The 27,694-nt window shown below is 43.9% G+C and overlaps 1 protein-coding gene across 3 annotated transcripts in view; it reads left to right on the top strand.

Annotated features, from left to right (window-relative positions):
* Positions 1 to 27,694, top strand: part of FGF1 (fibroblast growth factor 1) — a 263,852-nt gene that overhangs the window by 14,621 nt on the left and 221,537 nt on the right. The window contains exon 1 of one of the 3 annotated variants that reach the window (XM_073651263.1): positions 10,561 to 10,914. The exons of 1 other annotated variant lie outside the window; for it this stretch is intronic. The gene's annotated coding sequence lies outside the window, so the exon portion shown is untranslated. Of the gene's footprint in view, positions 1 to 10,560; positions 10,915 to 18,452; positions 18,588 to 27,694 lie in introns of those variants that run through there. One more of the 3 variants, XM_073651265.1, reaches the window with a different exon arrangement.

The raw sequence follows: 27,694 nt of genomic DNA, 5'->3' as shown, positions 1-27,694 counted from the left end.
AAGCTCTTCCTACTTCAGCTGCTCCTTTAACAGTAGAGTTCTCTCAGACCTCTCTGTCTCCAATGCGCCCACTCGGCTCTCAACAGCCAGTCTCTCAAGCTTCTCTTGCTTCAAATGGGCTTGTAGCGACTCCTTGAGCTCCTTGATCTCGGCTCCTACATCCACCGAATCATCTGAGCTGGCATTATTCGAGGAGGTATCTGTTTCATATCTCCCATCTCCAGTGGCCAACTCCTGGCTCTGGTCTGTGGCTTCTCCGATAGACTCCTCCATCTTTTTCCGCTCAGCTTCCATCTTGCTGATTCTTTCCTTAAGGCACGGCTCTGTCCTCTGGAGATTATCACAGAACGTCTGCAGCTCCTTCACCTGAGCCTCCAGACCTAGAGTCTTTCTGCGGAGATCACCATTTTCATCACGGGTGTCCTGCAGAGTGGTCTCAGCCACTTGGCGCATGTGTTCTGCACCCGACTTATCATCCTCTAGTTTTTCTTTAACCCTAAGGAGATCCTCATAGTCTCTTTTAATTTGTTGCAGTTCCCCACTGCGTTCACTATATTACTTCTTGGATTCACACAGCCCCCGGTTGAACTGTTCGCGCAGTCGTTCTAGGTTTGGTTCACCCCCAGAAACTTCATCCTGCAGCGCCTCCTTGAGGGCAGACAGCTCTAACTGAATCAGAGAGAAGCGACCTTTCACCTCGCACAACTCATCTTCACACTCTGTTTTGTCAATCTCCAATTGAAAAACCTCCTCCTTGATTTTGCGGCGGTCCTCCTCTATTTCGTAGAACGCTTCCTTCCATTGGTTAACCTCCTCATCGCTTCCCTCCAGGTCTCGCTGCCAGTTCCTCACAACCTGGTATATTTTCTGCTGTTCAGACTCCAGGTTCAGCTGGTCTGAGGACACGTTCTCCAGGTTTTTCCTTAGTTGCTGCACGTCACTCTGATACTGCTGCCTGATAGGCTCCAGCTCTTGGTCATGACTGGCCGTCTCCTCTTTCAGGGCTGTCAGATCCTTCTGCCTCAGTACTGTACCGGAGGTTGCTACTGGCAACGTCACCTCCTCTTCTGCCTCTAAAGGAGGATCCACACTTGAAACAAAGGCACACAATACTACATTTTCTTTATTTTCACTTTCAGCAAAGACTACAGGAACAACCTTTTTGTGGCCCTTGCGCCGTCGACGATGAGAGGGGGACTCTCTCCCCTCGTCTAGCCCCTCCTGACTGAACTCTCTACTTTTGTAGTGTCACTGTCAGTTGTGGGGTCTGCGTCACTCCCTATGGTGTCGTGGACCAATAAGTCACCTCCCACCTTGATGTCACCCCCTTCTACTGGAGCTACTCCATTATCAACGGTCACATTGTCATTTTTAGGTGGTACCAACCCACCACCAGTAAATTTTTTTGATTTTCTATACTCCACGCTGTTTTGAACATCCGCCCCCTTTTGAGACTCCGCCCCCTTTTGAACAACCACACCGGTAGGGGAATTTTTACACAAAAAAATCAACAATAGTCTTAGGACTCAGTTCACAACAGCTCTTACCACCTCCCCGGGCACTCTGAGACAACAATGGCGCCCCCGGAGAGTTCACGGAATGGTCTACTGCCACCATTCCATACGATGCCCACAGCTCCTGCCATTCCTGCACCATGTCCCGCAGATGTTGCTCAAATACCTGCTGTGAGACCTGTCGCTGTTTCTCAAATGCCTGTTGCTGTTTCTCAAATGCCTGCTGCTGCGACTCCATCAGGCATTTCAATCACTCAACAGCTTCAGACTCATCTGCTGCTCCCTTCACAGCCATCTTTATCTGCTCCTGCATTTCTTCAGGCCACTCTATTTTTCTGCAGGACGTTTGCAGCCGCTCATCTAACCCCTTCTCCATTCCATCTGGAGATACTGCACCAATCATGGCCATCGCGGTACACTATTCACACACACCACTCTCACCCAGAAAATTTTCGTGGCCCCACCGAGCCACAGCAAACCAGGTTTGAGTGCGACGACAATTTTCGGAACCCCTGCCAAGTTACAGCAAGATGCTTTAATCTTCGTGACCCCGCCGAGTCACAGCAAAATGCTTTAATCTTCGTGACTCCGCCGAGTCACAGCAAGATGCTTTAATCTTCGTGACCCCGCCGAGTCACAGCAAGATGCTTGTATCCACACTCGTCGTCCTGTGCCGTTACCTCTAGCAATAAGGCTGCGGTTGCCCCTAGCAACCGGGCTGTGGCTGCCCCTAGCAACCAGGCTGCAAATGCCCGCATTCTCGAACCACATGTAAGGCAGTGCTAGTCATCATACTGGGGGATACTCGCTGCACCGGGTCAATTAAAGCACACATGCAATGTCTTTCCGGTTTTTCACAATGCAGCAGTTTATTATTTATCATAAACCGCTTATCACACATATAATGTCCACGAGCCTTTCCAGTGGCAGCTATGCCCAACTTGGCTCCAGTTACAGCCTTCAGCAAAGTAACTATAATAATGTCCATATAACGTACCGCTTTTACCTTTTGCCGGGTCTTAACGGTTTCGTTCTGCCACCGCTGTGGCTTTTAGGCTTCCCAGGTGGGGGTCTCCAGCCCTCGTACCTTCGGAGGCTACTGGTATGTCTTCACACTTAACATCCAGCCTTTGCCTTTCAGGACTCTTGTCTTTCAAGCCTCTGCCCTCCAAGGCCACTGGCATCTCTTATACCTAAGGATCCAGCCTCGACCTTTCAGGCTTCACCAGGCTTCACACTAACGGTGTCCCACACAGGAACAGGCCTCACGCCTTACACACCCTGTCTCAAGACTACCAGGGTTTATATATCCTGTAGTACACACCCACAGGACCTGTGCTGATGTCACAGTCATGTGATCAGACATTCTGTGTGCACAGGACCTGTACTATGTCACAGTCATGTGACCAGTCACCTGAGGGGGAAGGTATATGGTCAGCCCAAAACACATCCTGGACCATTACACTAATGCCAAGCAAGCCGCTGCATTACACTACATACTTGCAAATACTGCAATACATTCAGAGGCTGCAACGTGACGTCACGCACCGACATCCTCTCACGGTAATAATGCTTTCCGCCCTTCTGCTTTATGGTACTTGTCTCTTCCCGGATCACGCATTGCTGGTCGGTGCACCTCTGCAAGTGGAAGCATATACAGGACGGCTCTATTGGAAGGTATTACATTGACCGGATATTTTTATGCATCTTAGGTTGGTCCAGAGCTGAAGGCACGGCTATACACACTACAGCTCAGCACAGTCATATTGGGCTTGGAGCTTCTACACGCCCTATGTGTTAAATTGGAAACTTCACCACAGCTGGTGAATAGACTGATGGTACGGAGCACTTTTCAAAGCCACATGTTTTGTAGCAGGTCTCTCCTTGTGTTAAGGACCCACTCCACCCTATCTAAACCATTATTGTTCAGCATACATATATTTGGGTGCATAATTGTAAGTACCTTCCCTAAATACAAAAGTCACATACATGGTGGGATAGTACGCATATACAGAGAGACTGTGCACAAATATCATAGACTGATCACATTGAGCCACTTGTGATTTTTCCCCCTTTTTTAACAACAAAAAACCCCTTTCTCAGATCTATAATACTATTTTTTATCTTTATTACATATATGCATTGATTCAGTGTATGACGATACACAAACCGCTGGTGCCCCACTGAGTATAAAAAACATATATATATGGTAGCTTACAAGCACAATTAAGTAGGTATACATCATTTTACCTGCATTTTTAGGTCAATCACAATAAATATATTATTTTTATTCTCCAGACTTTATTATTATACGGTACTATCCTGCTTCAATCTCCTTAGCGCAAGGTCACTTCACATTTTATTATAGTAATTACAGCGATTAGTGGATTGTTGGAATACTTGCTGCAGGGATAGGAGGGTAACATTGCCACGCCACGTAGTATTTTTATTTACATACTTGCAAATAGTCCACATTTTCCTGGGGCATAAATTAATGGTTTGAGGCATTCCCTTGGTAAGGCTTGAATGTTTCACTTTGGCTATTAAAATATTTGTAAGTAAGTAACTAAATTAGAAAAGTATTTATTGGCCAAATTAACACCAGTTTTCCCTTGCACAGTTTAGATAGCCCAACCTAAATTGATCCAGAGGATAAATTCCTAAGGCCACGGCCCCACTCTCAGCATTTGGTCAGTATTTTTTCTCAGGAGTCGGAGCCAAAACAAAATCAACATTTATTCAAATATAATTATGTCATCATCACACACACTACACATACACATGCATATACACACATACGGTACATAACAGCCTGTCTCCTCTTCAGTTCTACTAGACTCCTGCAGTTAAAGGACTTTTGAAGACATTATGGTCACATCACTGTGATATCACCAAAGGTCTTTAACCCCTTAATAACATCTGACGTACTAATACGCGTCTGTGCCCTGGGACTTAAGAGCCAGACCCGTATTAGTACGTCATCGCGATCGCGCGCGCACACAGGCTGTGCGGGCGCGATCGCCGCCGGGTGTCAGCTGATTGTCACAGCTGACACCCGGTATTATGTGCAGGGAGCGGTCCTGCACCGCTCCCAGCACATTAACCCCCGCGATGCCGCGATCGAAGTCGATCGCGGCATTGCGGGGGCAAGGGGAGGTGATCGGCGATACTCACCTCCTCTTCCGGCTTCCAGCGCAGTCTGCAAAGGCTTCCCGGGTGTTGCCATGACGACCCGATGTCGTCATGACAACATCCGGGTCACCAGAGAGCAGAAAGATTGCTTGGACATGCGCAGTGCATCTCCAAGCAATCTTCACACTGTGCACTTCTGACAGCCTTCATGGCATAGGGATGGTGCTCCATTCCTGTGCCATGCAGGCGATCAGAAAAAAAAAAGTGAAAGTCCCAGAGTGGGACAAAGTAATAAAGTGTATAAACTGTGTGAAAGTGGGGAAAAAAAAAAAAAAAGTGCAAAAATATTATAAAAAAATAAAAAAAATAATACACCAAAAATAAAAATATAATGTACCCATCAATAAATATTATTATAAAAAAAATAAAAAAAAAAACAATAACAGTACACATATTTGGTATCGCCGCATCCGGAACAACCTGACCTATAAAACTGTCCCACTAGTTAACCCCTTCAGTGAACACGGTAAAAAAAAAAAAAAAAAAAAAACCGAAGCAAAAAACAATGCTTTATCACCATACCGCCAAACAAAAAGTGGAATAACACGCGATCAAAAAGACGCATATAAATAAAAATGATACCGCTGAAAACGTCATCTCGTCCCGCAAAAAACAAGCTGCCATACACCTCCATCAGCCGAAAAATAAAAAAGTTATAGCTCTCAGAATAAAGCGATACTAAAAAATATTTTTTTCTATAAAATAGCTTTTATTGTGTATAAGCGCCAAAACATAGAAAAATGATACAAATGTGGTACCGCTGTAAACGTACTGACCCGAAGAATAAAGCTACCTCATCAATTTTACCACACGCGGAACAGAATAAAAAAAAAAAAAAAAAAACAATTCCTGAATTGTTGGTTTTTGTTTATTCTGCCTCCCAAAAATCGGAATAGAAAGCGATCAAAAAATGTCACGTGCCTGAAAATGGCACCAATAACAACGTCAAGTCATCCCGCAAAAAACGAGCCGTCACATGACTGTCTGGCAAAATCTGGAAAAATTATAGCTCTCAAAATATGGCGATGTAAAAACTAGATTTTACAAAAAATGCGTCTTTTAGTGTGTGAGAGCTGTCAGTCATAAAAACCCCATATGATTCTGGCATTGCTGTAATCACACCGACCCGAAGAATAAAGTCGTCTAATCACTTATACCGCACAAGGAACGGCGTCAAAAATAAACTCTTGGGTTAGGATTGGGCTAGGGTTAGGGCTGGGTTTGGGGCTAGGGTTGTGCTGGGGCTAGGGTTGTGCTGGGGCTAGGGTTGTGCTGGGGCTAGGGTTGTGCTGGGGCTAGGGTTGTGCTGGGGCTAGGGTTGTGCTAGGGCTAGGGTTGTGCTAGGGCTAGGGCTGGGGTTGGGATTTTTTTCAAAAGTAAGAAAAAAAGATGACGATATGGCGACTAGTGTTGAGAGCAAGTGCTCGCTACTTGAGTTTGCATCGGGTGCTCTGGTATGCATTGAGTATCGTGGGTATTTGAGTGACATACTCGAGTCTCTGCCCCATATGCTTCGCGGCCAAAAAACTTTACGGGGATTGCCTGCCATGCACGAGCGATCCCCGCATGTTTTTTTTTGGGTGTCTAATAACCGTGAAACATGCGGAGCAGGGACTCGAGCATGTCACTCGAGCACACGCTGTACATGGTGCATACCTGAGTATCCGATGCAAACTCAAGTAGCGAGCACTTGCGCTCAAGAATAATGACAACTTATTCAATATGATGACCTAATGTAAACAAATTCTGTGCCGTACCTCTGGGTTCAAAATGTTCACTATACACCTTAATAAAATCCTTGAGGGGTATAGTTTCCAAAATGGGGACACTTGTGGGGGAGCTCCACTGTTTAGGCACATCACGGGCTCTCCAAACGCGACATGGTGTCCGCTAACAAATTGAATGGAAAATCGGCTCAAATTGTTAGCGGACGCCATGTTGCGTTTGGAGAGCCCCTGTGTGCCCAAACATTGGAGCTCCCCCACAAGTGACCCCATTTTGGAAACTAGACCCCCCAAGGCACCTATCTAGATGCATAGTGAGCACTTGGAACCCCCAGGTGCTTCACAAATTGATTCGTAAAAATGAAAAAGTGAAAAAAAAAACACTTTTTCATTTTTATGAATCAATTTGTGAAGCACCTGGGGTTCCAAGTGCTCACTATGAATCTAGATAGGTGCCTTGGGGGGTCTAGTTTCCAAAATGGGGTCACTTGTGGGGGAGCTCCAATGTTTGGGCACGCAGGGACTCTCTAAATGCAACATGGTATCCGCTAACAAATTGAATGGAAAATCGGCTCAAATTGTTAGCGGACACCACATTGCGTTTGGAGAGCCCCTCTGTGCCCAAACTTTGGAGCTCCCCCACAAGTGACCCCATTTTGGAAACTAGACCCTCCAAGGCACCTTTCTAGATGCATAGTGAGCACTTGGAACCCCCAGGTGCTTCACAAATTGATTCGTAATAATGAAAAAGTGAAAAAAAAAACACTTTTTCATTTTTATGAATCAATTTGTGAAGCACCTGGGGTTCCAAGTGCTCACTATGAATCTAGATAGGTGCCTTGGGGGGTCTAGTTTCCAAAATGGGGTCACTTGTGGGGGAGCTCCAATGTTTGGGCACACAGGGACTCTCCAAATGCAACATGATATCAGAATGTCCCTGTCCCAATCACCACCTCGCTGAGGGGCATTGACTCTGTCAATACCAATAAATGTTACACAGTTGATATGTCCCTGATGTATTTTGTTGACATGTCTGGCCAGAGGAGTGTCTCTTTTGTTCGATATATCACGCCGATGTTCACCTATCCTTTTCCTTAGTTCCCTCTTAGTTTTGCCCACATACTCCATATTACAGCTGCATGTGGCTTTGTAGATCACCCCCTTAGATCTACAATTTATAAAGGTTTTAATTTGATAGATTTTTCCAGTAACCTTACTATCAAAAGATTTACATTGTATGACGACTTTACACGCCACACAGCCGCTACATTTAAAGCAACCCTTGATCATGCTCTGAAGCCAGTGGCCCCCTAATTTAGGTACAAAATGGCTATGCACCAGCCTGTCCCTGAGGGACCTCCCCCTCCTATAAGTGATCTGAGGGAGGGTTTTGACGTAGGGTGTAATGTCCTCATCCATATGCAAGATTTGCCAGTATTTTACAAGTATCTTTCTGACTTCATCCGCCTTATTGGAGAACGTAGGTATAAACCTGCACGTATCATCTCTTTCTGGGGTTTTTGGTGGTGGGTTAAGGAGGGATGTACGGTCCTTCACCAGGGTCTCGCTATACGCCTTAGAGAGAGCCCTCTCAGGATAGCCCCTATCGATGAATCTCTTTTTAATTTCAGCAGTTTGCAGCCCAAAAGTCATATTATCAGAGCAATTCCTTCAAACCCTCATAAATTGTCCCTTTGGGATTCCTTTCTTAAGTGGGAGGGGATGATTGCTCCCCCATCTTAATAAGGAGTTTGTAGCTGTCTTCTTCCTGTATGTTTGTGTGGCTATCTCCCCATTGTTATGTCTCGTGATGAGAATATCAAGAAAAAATAGTGCGTTCTGTCCCAATTCAAAAGTGAATTTCAGGTTAAGATGATTCTGATTTAACCTCTTGACAAATGCTATAAACTGAGCGGAGTCGCCCTTCCAAAATACCAGGATATCATCAATATATCTTAGCCACAAGGTTACACAAGGGTGTCCCCAAACACAAAGGTTTCCTCCCACCAGCCCAGGTACAGATTGGCATACGATGGGGCACAGGGGCTCCCCATCGCAGTCCCCCGAACTGGTGGAAGTACTCCCGATTAAACAGAAAGACATACCTGTTAAGGCTGAATGTAAGTAGCTTCTGGACAAAACCATTGTGATTAAAAAATTGCTGCCCCCTGCTACGTAGAAAAAATTCCACTGCCTCAAGTCCCTTATCATGCGGTATTGATGAATATAATTATTCAACATCAATACTAGCCATCATAACATCTGAATCAACAGAGATACCATCAAGTTTTCTCAATAAATCGCTCGTGTCCCGAATGTACGAGTTTAGGCCAGTGACAAATGGCTTAAGAATCTTGTCCAGATAGATCCCTGGGTTCTGAGTTAGACTATCCACCCCTGCCACAATTGACCGGCCTTTAAGGGGGTTGATACCCTTATGTATTTTTGGTAGGCTGTAAAAAGTGGCCATGACAGGATGATTAGGGCAGATAAAATCCAACTCTTTTTTACTCAGGATACCACTGGACGCACCATTCAGAGTCATCTCTCTCAATTCATTCAGAAAAGCTTCTGTTTAATTATTTTTAAGAATACCATAACAGCTCTCATCCCTTAGTAAATTCAGGCACATCTGTTGATAATTCTTGGAGTCCATTATAACCACATTGCCCCCCTTGTCGGATGACTTATTTATAATGGATTGGTCCCTCTCCAGATTGCACAAGGCCTGAATTTCATTTTTGGTGAGATTATATTTACGCCTATAAGATTGTTCCCCAAGTTTGGTCAGATCATTTGTAACCAATCTGAGGAATACATCAATTGGGCCTATGTCAATTTGTTGTGGTGACATTTTCCTGCTCTTAAGTTGTAAGTTCGTAAGGGGACCCTTCCCTTCAGAGTTTGGGTTTGGTTCTCATAAATTAAAGAGTGTTCTAATTTCCGTGAGAAGGTCATCCGAGACACCCAATTCAGAACATGTCTGTTTATTCATATTTAACCCTAGAACACATACCTGGGGCCTCGCAGGCCCGCCCTGTTAATTGTTTTCTATTTTCTGCAAGATTACTTTAGTTAGAATTTTGAACCTCTAGGTATTCCTCAGGTATATAGTTGTTTGTCATTTTTGTTTGAGTTATTCCATGTTATTTGCACACGGGCCTAAAAGGCCCCAGGTATGTGAAAGTGTAGATTTTTATGGTCATGCGTTCTAGGGTTAATTGAAAGACTCTTGGCTGGCTACAAAAGTGTTTACAAGCTGTGACATTTGCAAAAGGGGTACTATTAGGTACTAACCATGCAGGGTGCCCAAACTGTTTCATTGGCCTATCTTCCTTTTTGTAATTTTTAAAATATACAAGATTAATATATATATATATATATATATATATATATATATATATATATATATTTGCCTAAAATACAAATGAAATGTGTCATCTTTAGCTTTAGCCCTTTTAGAGATCATTTCATCTTCAACTTGCTTAACTGTTCACAATTTTACCTTTTAGTGGCTAAGGCCATGGCCCCACTATCAGTATTTGGTCAGTATTCGGTCAGTATTTTTTCTCAGGAGTGGGAGCCGAAACCAGGAGTGGGTGATAAATGCAGAATTGGTGACTTGTTTCTATTATACCTTTTCTGTGATTGTTCCTCACCTGGTTTTGGAACAACACCAGGCATAGTAACTACTGGTAGTACAGAGCTGTGCCTAGAAAATAATGAAGTGGACGCTGTTGCTGACATTTTATACACCTGATTAGCAGGATGCCGAGAGACCCCACAAATCTAACGTAAGGAGAGGCCATCAATTGAAAGAAACCGGTAAGACCTTTAAACTATTTGTTTAGTCATACCCAAAAACTCAGTAATGATCCTCAGGATTACCACACAGGAATTAGTGGAAACACATGTTTTATCTATTAACTGCTCCCCACACATTAATGCCTCAATTTATCAGAAATATGATTTCTGGGAAAGTTAGCAGTCTCTTCTATGTATAGACAGAGCAGTCTGGAGCAGGCATCATTACACACCCTGGATCCTAAAATAACGCAGGAAGTGCAAGTATTTTACTGACTTGTAAGCTGTTGGAAACTATATTTTATAAATATTCATTTTTTAAATATCAGAGACCAGTCAGAACAGTAGACCTTGTATGACAACAGGTTCTTCCTCCCCTGCCTGTGTCGGTTTAATTTTTACATTGAGCAAGCATCATATGATTTGATGTGCATGCCAGAGCCTGCAGATTATTCACCCAGCTGTGATACAAAATCTGCAAAAGGCCAGACTTCTGGAGCAATGGCTGCCTCTGGATCTCAGTAGGAGAAACAGGCGAGCATATAACACAGGACTGACTTGCTGACAGCGCTGCTCCACCCCTCATTTTTCCCATGATATCTGCTGTGCCACAACAAGAGCTCATTCCCTGGAATCTAGATATTCTCAGAAATAAGACCCTCACAGCCGGAACGCTACAGGTAGGTCACTATAGTGGTTAATACATAAAACTATGGAGATGATGGGTTTAAGGCGTGGTACATTAAGAATGAAACCCACGCATATTAGATGTGCCCTTCTCCTGCCAGCTGTTTGATTTGTAACTAATTGTTTGATAACCGGTATTATTGTCTGGCATTTCTTAATGTACAATGTCTTATTTCCTTGCTCTGACGCTTTCCTATGATCTGTGTGGAAAAGCTACAATAAATGACCATACTGTCTCTGCCGCTATTGATTTGGAATGAAAATGTAATATATACTACAAGTTCATCGCAGTTGTCATCAAGTGGGAATATAGACATTAATGTCGCTAAGGTGGAAATTCTATCCAATAAATGCATAATCTTCAGACACGGCTATAAAGAATAGCCCTTCAACTTATTGACGTTACCATAAAATATGAGTCTGGTAATTTTATCTTTCATTTACCTTGGATTTTACATGAAGTTGCCTTTTATGACCATGTTCACAGGTAGTGGAGTTTTCAGGCATATTCAGCACTAAAATGTAACAACTAAGAACAATATAACAAAAGTGAAGATGCTATCCAAAACCCCACTCGATCCTTGCAGATTTTAATTTTCTAGTGATGTTGCACTACCAGTGTCTTGCTGTATTATTATCAGGACAATTAACTTGTGGATTTAGGATGTCTTAGATGTGATATTTTGGCCTACTAGAATAGCTTGATTAAACTGGGTATACACAATTTTTTTTTTTGTTTGGTCACATGACAGGTGCTGTTCACATGACTACAGTGGGTGTCACTGCATGCAATGCCTTTTAGTAGAATGTTTTGATAAATATGGTACCCAGTGATATCTGTATGACAGCACATACAGGTGCGTACAGGCACTGTAGATTTGCCATGTGAAGTCCCAAGGACAGCTTAAGACATGGATGTATTTCGACATCAGTTTTTGAACAGTAGAACCCTGAGTGACCCTAATCTTGAGGACAGAATGCAGACTTTAACCCTTTTCCACATCATGCCATATACAGAGTCATAAGTCAATACTTTGTAGGACCACGTTTTGCTGCAAATACCTTGGTAGGTTTGCAGTTGTGCCATACTCCTTCCATTTTTGGATGATGGATTTAACAGTGTTCCGAGAGATATGCAGAGCTAGGGCTATTTTTTATAACCTAACCCTGCTTCACTCTCCTCCACAACTTTATCCCTGACTTGTCTGGTGTGTTCCTTGGTTTTGATCATGCTGTTTGATCCCTAATATTCTCAACAAACCTCTGAGGCCTTCACAGAGCAGCTGTAGTTATACTGAGAAATATGTTACACACTCAATGTACTAATTATGTGACTTCTGGAGGCAATTGGTCACTCGGGATTTTATTTAGGGGTATCAGACTACAGGGGCTGAATACAAATGCACGTCACAATTTTCAAATTCAAATTTAAAATAATTAGAAAACCATGTATCATTTCCTTTACACTTCACAAATACTTGCTGCATTGTGTTGGTATATCACATAAAATCCCAGTAAAATACATTTAAGGGCTCTTTCACATGTCAGTATCTCCGGTACGTGTGGTGACAGTTTCCACACGTACCAGAGACACTGACACATGCAGACCCATTCAAATGAATGGGTCTGTGTACATCTCAGTGTGTTTTCATGAACTTTGTGTCCATGTGCTCCACACGGAAACATGTCCGTTTTTGGATGACAGCACAGATCACACGGACCACTCAAGTCAATGGGTCTGTGTAAACACATGCCGCACACAGATGCCATCCGTGTGACTCGTATCGGGCCTGGGAATCAGTGTACAGTTAGCGCTGTTTCCAAGTGCCGGGTGATGAACGCTGCCCTCATCATGGTTCCCTACTGGCGCTGTGATCAGCACCAGCAGGGACAGTGAGTGGTAGTAGTGTCTGCTCCCACAGTGTACACCTATGTAAAAATAAGAATAAAATAAAAAATCCTCATACTCACCTGTCCTACGTGTCCCCTGCTGTAATCCATGTGACCGATCAGCAAACGAGCCAGGGAGAATGAAGCGCTGCAGTGAGCGGCTCCAGAGCTGCGCTCAGTGAGTGACAGGATACCGCTCATGAGCTCAGCAGAGGTTCAGAGCTTCTCGCTGCAGCGCTTCATTTTCCCCGGCTCTTCTGCTGATCGGTTGCATGGTTTACAGCGGGGGACATCTACGGACAGGTGATTTTATGGATTTTTTATTTTATTCTTATTTTTACACAGGTGGACATTGCGGGAGCAGACACTACTACCCTCATCATTGTCACTGGTAGTGCTGATTGCAGGGAACCATGATGAGGGCAGTGTTCAGCACCCGACGCTTGGGAACAGCGCTAACTATAGCACTGATTCCCGGGTGCCGGTCCGTGTGATCCTAATGCGGCACACAGGCGGCACATGGTTGCCACACGTGTGACACACGGGACACGGATATCTCCAGTACCGTTTTTTCCAGTATCGGAGGTATACGGACGTGTGAAACCAGCCAAAGTTTTTGGGTGCAACATGAAAAAATGTGGAAAAGTTCACATGGTATGAATACTTTTTCAAGGCATTGTATATATGGTGCTGGATGGTGGTAGTTCTCACACAGCTTCTTAAAGGGAACTTGTCATGTCTTATCTACTATGTAAACTGCCCCCATTGCATTGTTAATGATGCAATGTGCATCACTAACACGCTTTTTTCATTAAAATTTGCGCAAATATAATGAGTATATAACATTTTCTATACTTATATCCTACCTGCTCGTTCAGTCAAAGGGGTGTGATCCTCGTATTCAGTCAGGGTTGGCGCCGCATTCAGTCAGGGCTGGCGCCGCCCATGTATTGGAATTTTGCTGTGTTGATGAGTTTAGGGTATTGGTTTAGAATAAACTAGAAATTGCCATGGCAAGCTATGTGCACTGCAGTATGTGTCCCTCTTTCTTACCATTGAAAGTTAGAAGGTATGATTTATTGAACAGAATCGCAATTAAAAAACTATTTTTCCTTTTAAAAATGCACTAATATGGGTAAAATAAAAGTTTAAAAATATTTTTCATTCACATGTAAGGTGCCCCAGTGAGGTAGACGTGGGTGAGTTGTGGCCCCCTGCTCGCTTTGGCACCTTACAGACAATTCGTGTTCACCCTCTGATGTGTGGCTGTGCATGTGACATTCTTCACTCACTTCACACCATCCGATCGCGGCTGTCTCCAGACATTTCTCTTCTGGGACCAGGGCAGTAATAATTTCAGAGGACACAAAGTTATGAACCATAACTAGGGTTTTACTTGGGGGAAAGGAGTAATTACAATATTTACAGTCTGGTAGATTGGATAAGGCCCAACAGATTCTTGTCTCCCATACAGGTGCTAAAATCATCTTCAGCCCAGTTGCCCTCTTTAGGTGAAGCATCTCTCTGTTTCTATTCCTTAGCCTAAGAGATGGTTCCTCACCAGCGACAGTGTGTCCAGATCCTTTATCTCCCTCATGGCTTATCCTGGCGTCCTATTTTCCTCTGCTACCTGCAGACTAGAAGTGCCCCGGGTCCTCAATACCTCCGTTGAGTTTCTCCAGCCGGCTAATGGGACTCCTGCGTGAGGATAAATTCACACTACGGATTCACTATCTGAGGGTAGAGGGTCTACCCTAGCAGCCAATTTCTCTGGACGTCCGCACGTAAGAGTTCCTGTCACGTCCCTGACAGGGCTTCAACTGATTCAAAAATAACAGCTGCAGCTATTTTTAGCACACCCAGAGGCTCCACCCACTAAGCCATCTGCTTAGCAACTGCCTTGCCTCTCACTGACAACTGTGCCCAGCAGTGGCATCTTGTGGCTGATAAAAAGTACTGCAGCCCTACAAGGAATTATATCTAACCTCTAGACATGCCCAATGTCTATCCCTGTCACTACGTTTCCCCCTTACTCCACTGACTGCGCCACTGAAATTAACCCCGTAACTTGACCTAATAGCAGTTCAGAGAGTGCCTAACTATAGGGATATGTAATTCTAACTACTTCAGTCCCAGGGGAAGGTTACACCCTTCCTCACTATTACACACACAGTAAATACCGTATAAAAAAGTGCAAAACAATTCCAAAAGTTATGTATTTTTGGCTCATCTCCGTGAGATAATTGAATAACACTGTGTGTTGGTGTGTCACAAGAACTAGCTGCCCTGTTACGTTCACTAACCACTACAGCTCTCTTTGCCCACTATTCTATTCTCAGAGGCACATTTGTGATTGCCCACAACTGCTATTGTAATACATTAACAAATGGTGTTTTCAAGCATTTCCTACTAAGTAATTCTTCTTTTGGTATTGGAATGGCAATATAGGGCATGTTTCCTGGGCTGATAGGAATGAGTACACAGCCAGCCAGCAGTCTGTAAGATGTGTTAGTTTAGCTATTGTTTCATGATGCTTTATACATTTATTATCCCACTCATCCTGATTTATAACAGGTCTGTATGTCCTATCCCATGAATTTGCATTAGGGCTCTTTCACATGTCCTGATATCTCCAGTACTGGAAAAACCAGTACCGGAGATATCCGTGTCCGTGTGCACCTGTGTGGCACACGTGTCCCGCATCAGGAGCACACATACCGGTGTTTGGGAATCATCAGTACAGTTAGTGCTGTTCCCAAGCGCCGGGTGCTGCGATCAGCACCAGCAGGGCACTATGATTAGAGCAGTAGTCTGCTCTCGCAGTGTCCACCTGTAAAAATAAGAATAAAGTAAAAAAATGCATATACTCACCTAAGTGTCCCCCACTGTAATCCAGGCGACCGCTCACACCGAGGAGCCGGGGAGAATGTTCCGCAGCAGCGAGCGGGCCCCGGAGCTGCACTGAGCTCAGCGAGTGACAGGACACCGCTCGCTGAGCGCAGCTCCAGGACCCGTTCACTGCAAGAGTCTTTCTCCCCGGCTCCTTGGTGTGAGCGGTCTCATGGATTACAGCGGGGGACACTTAGGACAGGTGAGTATATGTTTTTTAATTTATTCTTATTTTTACAGGTGGAGACAGTGGGAGCTATGATGAGGGCAGCGTTCAGCACCTGGAACTTGGGAACAGCGCTAAGTGTACTGCTGATTCCTAAGCGCCGGTTCATGTCACACGGATGGCAACCGTGTGCGGTACGTGTTTACACGGACCTATTGACTTGACAAAAATGGACATGTTTACGTGTAGATCACAAGGACACACGGTCCGTGGAAACACAGACATGAATCCAGATCCATAGATTTCAATGGGTCTATGTGTGTCAGTGTCTCCGGTACATGTGGAAACTGTCACCACACCTACCGGACACACTGATGTGTGAAAGAGCCCTTAGCATTGTAATCATTATTCTCACTTACCTTTGGATTCAAACACTTTGGGAAGTGTGGATCCAGGTGGTCCTTTCTTCAACCATGACCGATATGGGTGTGGTCAGCTGGATCTTTTCTCAAGTGTTTCTTTATTACAACACACTCTCCAGGTTGTATATCATGACTTCACTTAAGGCCAACAGCATGGTTGTGCTGCTGGGTCAAAATGAGTGCTCTCCATAACTGCCAACAGAGGCAGTTTTGACTGTGCAGCATGGGAGCTGAGACAGGATAGATCCAGCAATCCCATCAGCTTCAGAGTGGTGCGAGAAGACCCAGGAAATCATTTAAAGGGAACCTGTCATGTCTTATCTACCATGTAAACTGCCCCCATTGCGTTGTTATCACTAACACACTTTTTTCATTAAAATTGACGCAAATATAATGAGTATATAACATTTTCTATACTTATATCATACCTGCTCGTTCAGTCAAATGGATGTGATCCTCGCATTCAGTCATGGGCGGCGCCGCATTCAGTTAGGGCTGGCACCACCCACGTATTGGAATTTTGCGCCAGTTTTGTGAGCGCAGAAGTCAGTATGGGGCGCTTGCGCAGTTTTACACGGGCAGGCAGTAAAGCCTGCAGCTCTGGGAGCCGCATGCGGTGTGACGAGCGGCTCCCCGCACGTGCGCATTGAAGTTCCAAGCTTCACTGTGTGCGACCGGAGCCGCTCGTCACAGCGAATGCAAAGTGACACTGGGAACTACACAGCCTCACTGCGCAAGTGCTGGGAGCCGCAGCTCATAGCGCATGTGGCTCCTAGCGCTGCAAGCTTTACTGCCTGGGCGTCTTTTTACTGGCTTGTTGGTGTTTTTTTTAAATCCATTAAACAATGAAGAAAATACAGATATTTTTTTTTAAGAAAAAATGCTGCCAAAAGACTCAAGAGATGGCATTTTTTTTAGCCTTCTCGTTGACTTCTATTGTAAAGTATTACTCGGCATCTTTGAAAGCCTAAACATTTAAAAGATGTTTAAAAGCTTGAACTTATCAACAGCAAGTCATTTTCCCGTACAAATTAATAGGACCGTCATTTCATTATTTTGAGCAGACCCGCCCAATAAATGGCAGAATAAGATGCAGTGTGAACATACCCAAAAGGTCTTTGTTTCACTAGTGATGATCGAGCATGCTCATTGCTCGAGATTTACGAGCATGCTCGGGCAAGCACCTATTATCTTCAGCATGCTCGGGGGTTAAGTTTTCGGCGCTCAGTGAACATGATTTGCGACTGTTTGACAGCTTTAATACATGTGAGGAATGCTGGAAAAACAGGCATTCCTCAAATGTATTAAAGCTGTCAAACAGTCGCAAATCATGTTCACGGAGCGACGAAAACTTAAAGCAAGCACGCTGAAGATAGTAGGTGCTCGCTTGAGCATGCTTGTAAATCTCGAGCAATGAGCATGCTCGATCATCACTATGTTTCACAGCAGTAGAAATAAGGCACATTCAGAGAGCACAGAATGGCAAAAGGACAAGTGTAAATCAATTTGTTACAAATATATACAGTATATAGTTTTATGTGCACATAAAGTTGACTTGCACCTAAAAATATATACCGTAATACACAAAAAATATCTAAAAAACAACAAGAGGTGGAGGATTACAATAGGTATCAATATTTAACCCATTTCTGACATGGCTATGTTCTGTCTTTATATTTTAATTTTTTCCTCTTCTTCCAAGATCCATGACTTACTTTATTTTTCTGTCGACATAGTCATATGAGGTCTTGTTTTTTGCGGGACGAGTTGTACTTTTGAGTTACACTATTCATTTATCATATCATGCACTGGAAAGTGGGAAAAAAAATTCAAGTGCAACGAAATTGCAAAAAAAGCACAATTCCACAATTTTTTTTTATCTACCATGTTCAAAAATGGTAAAAATGATTTGCCAATATGATTCTCCAGGTCAGTATGATTACTAAGATACCAAACATGCATGCTTTTTTATTTACATAAGTGGCAACAAGAAATTCGGAAATTTGTATATAAAAAAAGTCAGAGTCCTTGAACCTTTAAATATTTATCGATGGGGCTGTGTAATGGCTTATTTTTTGTGCCCTGAGCCAATTTTTTTATTGATACAATGTTTAGATCTCCTCTTGCATTTTTTTACAGTGTCGTGGCTGCCAGAAAAGCTTAAAGGAAATCTATCAGAAGGTTTTTGCTATGTAACATGAGGACAGCATCAGGTAGTGGTTAAAACACAGAATTCAATGATGTCTCACATGTCCGGCTTTGAGAAGTTGTTTACTAAGACTGAAGGTTTTATCACCTTGTGAGTATCATTGTCCAGACAACATAAGAGCTTGCCTCCTGGTCCAACTCCGCCCCCTTCTGTGATAAGCAGCTCAGGGTCTATAGATACTGTATATACAAAGCCTGGTGTGGGTGGGGTTAGCTTTATCAGCTCTGCTGTATTGCTAAATCTAAAAACTCTGGTTTTGTCAGAACCGCTGCGCCCGGTGAACTAAGTGATACATCATTGGATTCAGGGTCTCTTTTCCTACATTATGTTCCTGTCAGATAAGGTAGCAAAAACCTGCTGACAGATTCTCTTTAATTATGGTGTTTAGATTTTTTTTCTCATCATAATATTTACCGATCGGGTAACTATCTTACATTTTGATTGATCAGACTTTTACTACATACAATGGTGGCCAAAAGTATTGGCACCCCTGCAATTCTGTCAGATAATACTCAGTTTCTTCCTGAAAATGATTGCAATCACAAATTCTTTGGTATTATTATCTTCATTTAATTTGTCTTCAATGAAAAAACACAAAAAGAATTGTCCTAAAGCCAAATTAGATATAATTCCACACCAAACCTAAAAGAGGGGGTGGACAAAAGTATTGGCACTGTTTGAAAAATCATGTGATGCTTCTCTAATTCGTGTAATTAACAGCACCTGTAACTTACCTGTGGAACCTAACAGGTGTTGGCAATAACTAAATCACACTTGCAGCCAGTTAACATGGATTAAAGTTGACTCAACCTCTGTCCTGTGTCCTTGTGTGTACCACATTGAGCATGGAGAAAAGAAAGAAGACCAAAGAACTGTCTGAGGACTTGAGAAACCAAATTGTCAGGAAGCATGAGCAATCTCAAGGCTACAAGTCCATCTCCAAAGACCTGAATGTTCCTGTGTCTTCCGTGCGCAGTGTCATCAAGAAGTTTAAAGCCCATGGCACTGTGGCTAACCTCCCTAGATGTGGATGGAAAAGAAAAATTGATGAGAGATTTCAACGCAAGATTGTGCGGATGGTGGATAAAGAACCTCGACTAACATCCAAACAAGTTCAAGCTGCCCTGCAGTCCGAGGGTACAACAGTGTCAACCCGCACTATCCGTCGGCGTCTGATTGAAAAGGGACTGTATGGTACTATACCCAGGAAGACCCCACTTCTTACCCCGAGACATAAAAAAGCCAGGCTGGAGTTTGCCAAAACTTACCTGAGAAAGCTTAAAACGTTTTGGAAGAATGTTCTCTGGTCAGATGAGACAAAACTAGAGCTTTTGGGGAAAAAGCATCAGCATAGAGTGTACAGGAATAAAAAAGAGGCATTCAAAGAAAAGAACACGGTCCCTACAGTCAAACATGGCGGAGGTTCCCTGATGTTTTGGGGTTGCTTTGCTGCCTCTGGCACTGGACTGCATGACCGTGTGCATGGCATTATGAAGTCTGAAGACTACCAACAAATTTTGCAGCATAATTTAGGGCCCAGTGTGAGAAAGCTGGGTCTCCTTCAGAGGTCATGGGTCTTCCAGCAGGACAATGACCCAAAACACACCTCCAAAAGCACTATAAAATGGTTTGAGAGAAAGCACTGGAGACTTCTAAGGTGGCCAGCAATGAGCCAAGACCTGAATCCCATAGAACACGTGGGGAGAGATCTCAAAATGGCAGTTTGGAGAAGGCACCCTTCAAATATCAGGGACCTGGAGCAGTTTGCCAAAGAAGAATGGTATACAATTCCAGCAGAGCATTGTAAGAAACTCATTGATGGTTACCGGAAACGGTTGTTCGCAGTTATTTTGGCTAAAGGTTGTGCAACCAAGTATTAGGCTGAGGGTGCCAATACTTTTGTCTGGCCCATTTTTGGAGTTTTGTGTGAAATGATCAATGATTTGATTTTTGCTTCATTCTCTTTTGTGTTTTTTCCTTGCAAGCAAATTAAATGAAGATAATAATAACAAAGAATTTGTGATTGCAATCATTTTCAGGAAGAAACTGAGTATTATCTGACAGAATTGCAGGGGTGCCAATACTTTTGGCCACCACTGTATTTTGTTTTATTCCTTTACTTTTAATGGGGAAAAGGCAGGGGGGGTGATTTGAACTTTTTTATTTTTAAAAACATTTTTTCCACTTTTCACTGTACTTTTTAGTCCCCTTAGGGGACTTGAAACTGTGATCATCCAATTGCTTGTGCTATATACAGCAAGCTGGCGTTCACAGGTGTACTGTCATGGGGTTCTTCAATAGAACACAGGCCATCATGGCAAACCACCAGTGCCCCACTATTGCATCACGGGGGTGCTGATGGGCTCATGGAATGACGTCTCCCTATGCCGGCGTGCTGTAAATGCTGCTGTCATAGATTCAAAGTAGCATTTAACAGGATAACAACCGCGGAGTAGGCACTTAGAAGCAGATGAGAGCTGAAAAGATGTGGGTTCAGTTCCTGAGCCTGCATCAAAGTCAGGGAGCCGGTATATGACATAACTGTACGTTATATGCCGGTGGGGGGTTAATGGTAGCACAGTACATGAAGTGGAAGATACAATAAAAGTGATTGTCCCTGTAAAGATGTCAGACTGCCAAATATAAGTCCAAAAAAAATCATAAAGATGTATCTAGAGTCTGTGCATTTATGCAAATAGTAGAAACTAGTTGTCCACCACCTCACCCTCCGATGCACGTTCTATACATTTCTTAAAAGTGTTATAGAGTATTAATATATTAATTTGGACTCTATAAATTCCTATGGTAAGAAATACCCAGCCATATTGCCACTTGAGGGTGTGCTCATATGACACCAAAAGAATCGAATGCAACTTTTGGGTCACTAGCCTGCTTGTGCTTTCAAATAACTGGCAGCAGGACCAATGTGGCTATCGACTACGTAAACTATTTATTTATTATTTTTTTTATTATTTCACTTTATATAGTAATAACTCTGGAATGTTTCAACATATTACAGTGATTCTGAGATAGTTTTTTCGTGACACCTTATATTTTATGATAATGGTAAATTGAGGTCGATATGTTTTTTGTTTATTTATAAAAAAATCAGAAATTTGATAGAAATTTCAAAATATTTGCAATTTTCAAACTTTGAATGTTTATCCCTTTAAGGCCATGTTAACATGTTCAGTATTTGGTCAGTATATGACATCAGTATTTGTAAATCAAAACCAGGCATCAGAAAAGTCAGAGGAAAAGTATAATAGAAACATGTTCACCAGTTCTGTATTTATCACCCACTCTTGGTTTTGGCTTACAAATACTGAGGTAAAATACTGAGCAAATACTCAACGTGTGAATGTGGCCTAATCCAGATATTCATACCACACAAAAACATTAATAAATAACATTTCTCTCATATCTGCTATACATCAGCATCATTTATAAAATGTTCTTTTATCTTGTTAGTATTTTAGAAGGTTTAAAAATGTGGCAGTCATTTTTTATTTTTTCAAGGAAATGTATTACAAAATGTATTTTTTTAGAGACCTATTCAAATGACTTGGGGGGTCCTATATATTGGAAAAACCCCAAAAGTGATACCATGTTAAAAATGGCACCCCTCAACGTATTCAAAATTGCTATCGGGTAGCTTATTAACCCTTCAGGTGCTTTTCAGGAATTAATGCAAAGTGGCATGACAGGAATGAAAAAATGTATTTTTACCACCTAAATGTTGCTAACTTCTGAACAGGTCACTATATCTGGCAGATTCTAAGACCATTATTTGGCCGTGAATTGCCATGGCAGGCATCAGGACCACACAATGATAATTTGAGGGTGCCATTGGGGTTAAATACACACTCTGTTAATCATTTAGATTCTGTAGTCACTATTGACAGCAGCATCTAAATGGTTAAACAGCCATGGTTGGTGCTATCACTGATCTTGGCTGATTCAGCAAGTTGCCAGCTATAGTGTAGAGACTACATCTTCTGGATTGTCACCTGTTGGGGGATGCTATTCTTTTATATCTCAGGTCAGTAAAAAGACATATTGGTGGTCAATAAGAGGTTAAATCTGTCCTGCAGCTCTGAACCACTTTGTTCATGGATCAATCCTATCAATGGTTGGATTCTTCCTCTGATGTGAGATGGGAACTTGTGTTTGGACAATATCACAGGAGAAATGCTAATGACAAATGGCAAATTTGTTAATGCAACAGATCTCAACAATTAGTAGTCAGATTTTTCATTTTCCACTACATAAACGAGCAGCGGTGAAGCTGGCTGCTCTTGTCTACATGACTCATCCTGCTAATAAAACACTAAAGAGCTGTGGGAGATTAAAGATTGCAGAATATTCGCTTAGCGTTACATCATTTGACCTATTGTTTAGAAAATGACTCGTACTTACGTAATTTTATGTAATTTATTTTGTATTCAGGGTTCTTTTTGCGAAACTTTATAAGATGCTTACTATTTGGTAACCTTGTGTTAGCATTGCAGTTTTACATCAGCTAAAGGGGTTGTGCCACCATAAAGAATACATTTAACTAAGCAGAAAACATAGAAATAAATGGTTTTGGAATTTACATTTATTACAAATTGCTTGGTTCAAAAAATAACAAGCTTTTATCTTCTGAAGTATGCCTCCTGGCTTTCCATTCCGTCCTCCCTATGGCCGATCAGCTGGCTGAGCATGTGCAGTTCCTGTCATCATAACAGTTCCCCCACCTCTCCACCCCAGTGTGCGCAATGTATGCCCCCTGCGCTCACACAGCTCTGACAGCGAGCACAGGATGCAGATTGCTGAGATGCACGAAAGCGTGTCAGTGATTTTTTTCCCCCTGAGATCCTATTTGATCTCATTTTTGTGAGAATAGTGAAGGTGCCTAGGACTACGAAGGGTTAACAAAAATAAAAGAGTTACAAATAAGCTGTTACTTGTGTCCTGTGGATGTGCAGGAAGCTGGATTGGTGGAGGGGTTTTGAGGGAGGGTTAAAGGGGTATTATAAGTAATAGAAAGGGGTTACCCTCTCATGTCACCTCATCGTCTGGACCATCAGGAGCCATGATGTCTGATGCCCAGGAGAAGATGGTCATGGAGAGGGTGCAGCTGCTGGGATCTTCATGGCTGTAAGATTTTGACCAGGTACCAGAAGCAAGGTGAAGACCTCCCAGAAGACGGTTGACAGATGTCACCAGCCCGCGAGGCCTGCAGCAGCGTCTGCGGACATCACGATAAGGATCCAGCGTGACCCGGAATCAGAACGGGCGGAAGGGGCAGGCCAGAGCAAGACCGTGCACAGCTGATCACAGGGACGTATAGTGCACATACAGCCTTTTTTGTTTCTGCTGTGTTTTTATTGGTGTTCATTTACATATATCCTTTTTGTGCTGTTGATGTATACATAAAGTTTTTTGCAATTTAGCTCACTTGTTGTGGGTCCTACGTGCTCTTGGGAAGGACATACTAGCACAAAGGTATATACCTATTTATGCTTTCTTGAGTGTATCCTATTTAAGTTTGCACACGTTTGACAGGGTGTGCAGCATACTTGTTTGCAGCTTTAGTGTTCTCCCATAGGCTGTCCTTTTCTGAAGGCTTTTAGTGCAGATGTCTCTCATTTTGTGTCCGGATTGGAAAAGAGCAAGTGACAGGACAGATGTCCGATCCTGTGCCTGGATTCATATGTGTACAGGTATGTCATACTCCTCAGGATACCCTTATATCCCCGGGAGCCACGTCTGATGGGGATAGGATGTGACGCACCCCCTCGGCCGTGGGGTACTCGTTAGCCAGGCCGGGTCATTGCTAGGGGAGATGTCACAGTGGCGGTGACCCAGTCCGTGACCCAGGGCGGTCAATAAAAGGGGATTTAAGTTTTTATAGTTTAATGTTCGTGACGCCACCTGTGGTATGCGGCGATATGGAGCCACCGCTGCGGAGCAGGTACTCTGGAGCTGTTGGTAATGCAGCGGAGTTGGTTCAGCTCCAGGGCGGTGCTGTGATGGTTAATGATGAGGTAACTGTTGTTGTGCAGTGTGGTGCAGGGGATGATGGCGCAGCAATAATTCACAGAGGCAGTGGGGTGCAGTCTTCAGGGTTTACTCAAGATTATCACGTTGCTCCTGATTACAACTGCAGATTATAACCACCCAAGTCGTCCTGCGTTCACCACGGGAGGGGTTCAGCAATCCCTCAGGTAATTCAAGAGCACTCAACGGGACCCCTTTCTGTGTGCCTTTCTCAGTCGTCTTCCTGAGCTGGCTCTCACCCTCCTGCCCTGCGCCTCACAAACAGTGTCCCAAGCCGGTAACCTCAGATCTTGGCGGGCAACCTGGAGTTCCCTGGATCCTGTGTGGCTACCTTTTTGGCGATTAATTGCGGCTGTGGCAACTACACCCTGAAAATGTAGAAGCCTCCGGTTCCTAGCGGAATATTGCAATTCCCACTAGTTAGGGGCCTGGGCCCTCAGCGGCTTGATCCCTCCACGTCCTGGTAGATTCAGGCGTACGGGTGGTCTTCTGCCCTTCCCGTACCCCTAGGATCCCTTCTTTCCTTCTGGAGCCTTCCTTCCTACTCCTCTCCTCTCTTCAGTCAGTCTCACCTCCTGGGCCTCTCTCACTCAGACCTGCTCCTCCTGAGCAGAGCTCCTGCAGAGCTCCTGCTCCGCACGCTCTCTCCTCACTGTTCCCTCAGACTGTTCTGACCACTCCCAAGATGGCTTCCCTTTTTATATCCTCCTTCTCAAGTGCTCCCCTGAACTTCTTCCTCCACCCACACCCACTACATGGTTCCGCCCTTCAGCCAGGGACCAGGGACTGTGCTCTACCTTAGGAGCAATCTTGCCCTGCCCTCTGAAGTGGAGTGTAATGTATGCAATCCTTACCTGAGAGTGAGATACCACACCTCTGGGTGAGATGCAGTACCTCTGTGGCGACTGAACCCTCAGGGGCGCCACAGATGCTTAATGAGGACAGGAGACAGGATGGTAGGTGTGCTCACATCAGGCTGGTTGCTTGCTCTCCTTTTTCTTTTTCAGACAGCGATTGCGGTGAGTCTCTTCGTTATCATCGGAGATATCATCATTGCCCCCACAGTCGAAGTTGCCGGTCAAGTCCCAGAAGGTCTACACCAAGAAGCTGTACCAACAGCATCCGTAGAAAACTTTTGCCACGTTCCACCTATTCATACTTGGAAGATTCAACACCCCCTCATCAGCTCTGTCAGCAGCGGAAGCAAAGAAGGAGACACTGAGATACTTGTCACTGCGATCCAGGGGCCGGGCAGATTTCCGCGGAGTCCTGTCCCAGCTTGTCATCTGCTGTGTTACAACCTGTGACTCCTACGACACCACCACAGCCTGGGGCTTTCATTGATACATTCGCAATGCCTGCTGGGTGTGAGTTGACCTGCAGTGATGAAGCCTATGAGAATGTGTTTAAAGAAGTTGTTCACAACTTTTTATTACCCCCCAGCGTATTCCCCCAGGGCCCCTGAGGGATTTTGTAATTACCTTGCATTGCAGATACTGCCTGTGAGCGACGCTACCGCGGGCCACTCACGGGCATCACGTGTCCCACCACTGATGTCACGTCAAGTGAGGCATGACATCAGTGACACGGTCCACGCAGTGGATGCTGGGTTATGGGCGGGGTTATCCCCCGCATCATAACCAGCATCCACTGTGCGCTTTCCCAATGGAGAGGGAGAGCGAGCGGTGGATGCCGGGTGTGACGTGCGGGGTAACGCAGCATCCACTGGTGGAACGCAGAAGAGAGACCTCCAGCTGCATCCGGAATCATGACATGACATCAGCGGATGTGAGAGCCGGCTGCAGCCGGGGGTCACGTGATGCCTGTGAGCGGCCAGTGATAGTGCCGCTCACAGGCAGTAACTGCACCGCAAGGTAATTACAAAACCACTTAGAGGCCCCGTGAGAATACATTGGGGGGGGGTAAAAAAATGTAGTGAACAACTCCTTTAGTGAAAACAATGATTTTTCATATATATGGACGCAATATATTTCGCCCACAAGCTGCACAAGGGTTCAACTTAGCGGCGCTATGATGAGGAGCTTCGCCACTTCTTGGCTTTGTCTTCCTCAATCTAATGGGTGGTTAAGTCAACCAATGTATGGATTCATTTAATGCTGTCGCAAAAGCCTTGGTTACGGACTCCCTTTCAGGGAGGAGCTGCCGCCGGGGCAGCAGCGGCCCCCGCGGCAGCTCAACGACCCACAGAAGCCTATTGGCTCTTCAATGAAGGCCACTGCAGATTATTTGCTTCCTGTAAATTCCGCTGCAAATGTACAATTCGTAGCAGAGCTCATGTTGCCTTCCGTTGTTTTTGGAGAAACAGACAGCCTGAAGAAACTTCTTTACCTGGTGCAGAAGAAAACACCAGTGCGCATCAACATGATGCGGTATTGGTTAAAACAAAATCCAAGGATATGGAAGGCAAACCTTCCAATTGACGTTTTTTCTACAGATTTTTGGATCCCTTTTCAGCTTTCATCAACCTTGCAGATCTTGCATAATTTAAAATCAGTTACTGAACAGCCCGAGTTAGCCAGTGAAAAAAAGGAGGTATCTTTTATGGATCCACCGTTCACAAACCCCCCTCTTGGCTTGGTTCCCAAAAAAGAGCAAGGTAAGTTTCAGCTTTCTTACCTGTTAATCCTGCATGTTCTCTTTTATTGAGTTGCAGGTATGATGGTTTCTTTTTGGTGGATATGTGTTTGACTATGGACTATTCAATTTCATGCAATTATTTTTAAGTTTTTGTGTCCTTTCTCGAGTGGATCGTAAGGTTCAAGTCAGGGGTTCCATCTGTGGTATATTATTTAGACGACTTTTTATTTGTTGGTCCTAGAAACAACAACAAGTGTGCTTACTTGTTGCATGTTTTCAGGCAGTTGATGGCGCACATCGACGTTCCTATTGCGGATGATAAAACGGAAGGCCCAACAACTAAACTTTTATTCTTGGCTATCGAGATTGACACACTCTCTAAGGTTTTTCGTCTTAAAGACGAAAAATTGCAGAGATTAGTGTCCCTTATTGATTCTTTTGTCCCTGCCAGGAAGGTTAAACTGAGGCAAGTCCAGTCATTGTTAGGACTATTGGTTTTCGCTTGTAAGATAATACCTATGGGACGAGTTTTTTCAAGGCGCCTGTCGTTGGCT

The sequence above is a fragment of the Phyllobates terribilis genome, unplaced genomic scaffold, assembly GCF_046119375.1.
Source record: "Phyllobates terribilis strain yellow unplaced genomic scaffold, ASM4611937v1 Scaffold_11__3_contigs__length_659146591, whole genome shotgun sequence".
Classification (NCBI taxonomy): Eukaryota; Metazoa; Chordata; class Amphibia; order Anura; family Dendrobatidae; genus Phyllobates; species Phyllobates terribilis.
The sequence above is the reverse complement of the archived record's forward strand: the minus strand, read 5'-3'. Positions and strand labels throughout refer to the sequence as shown.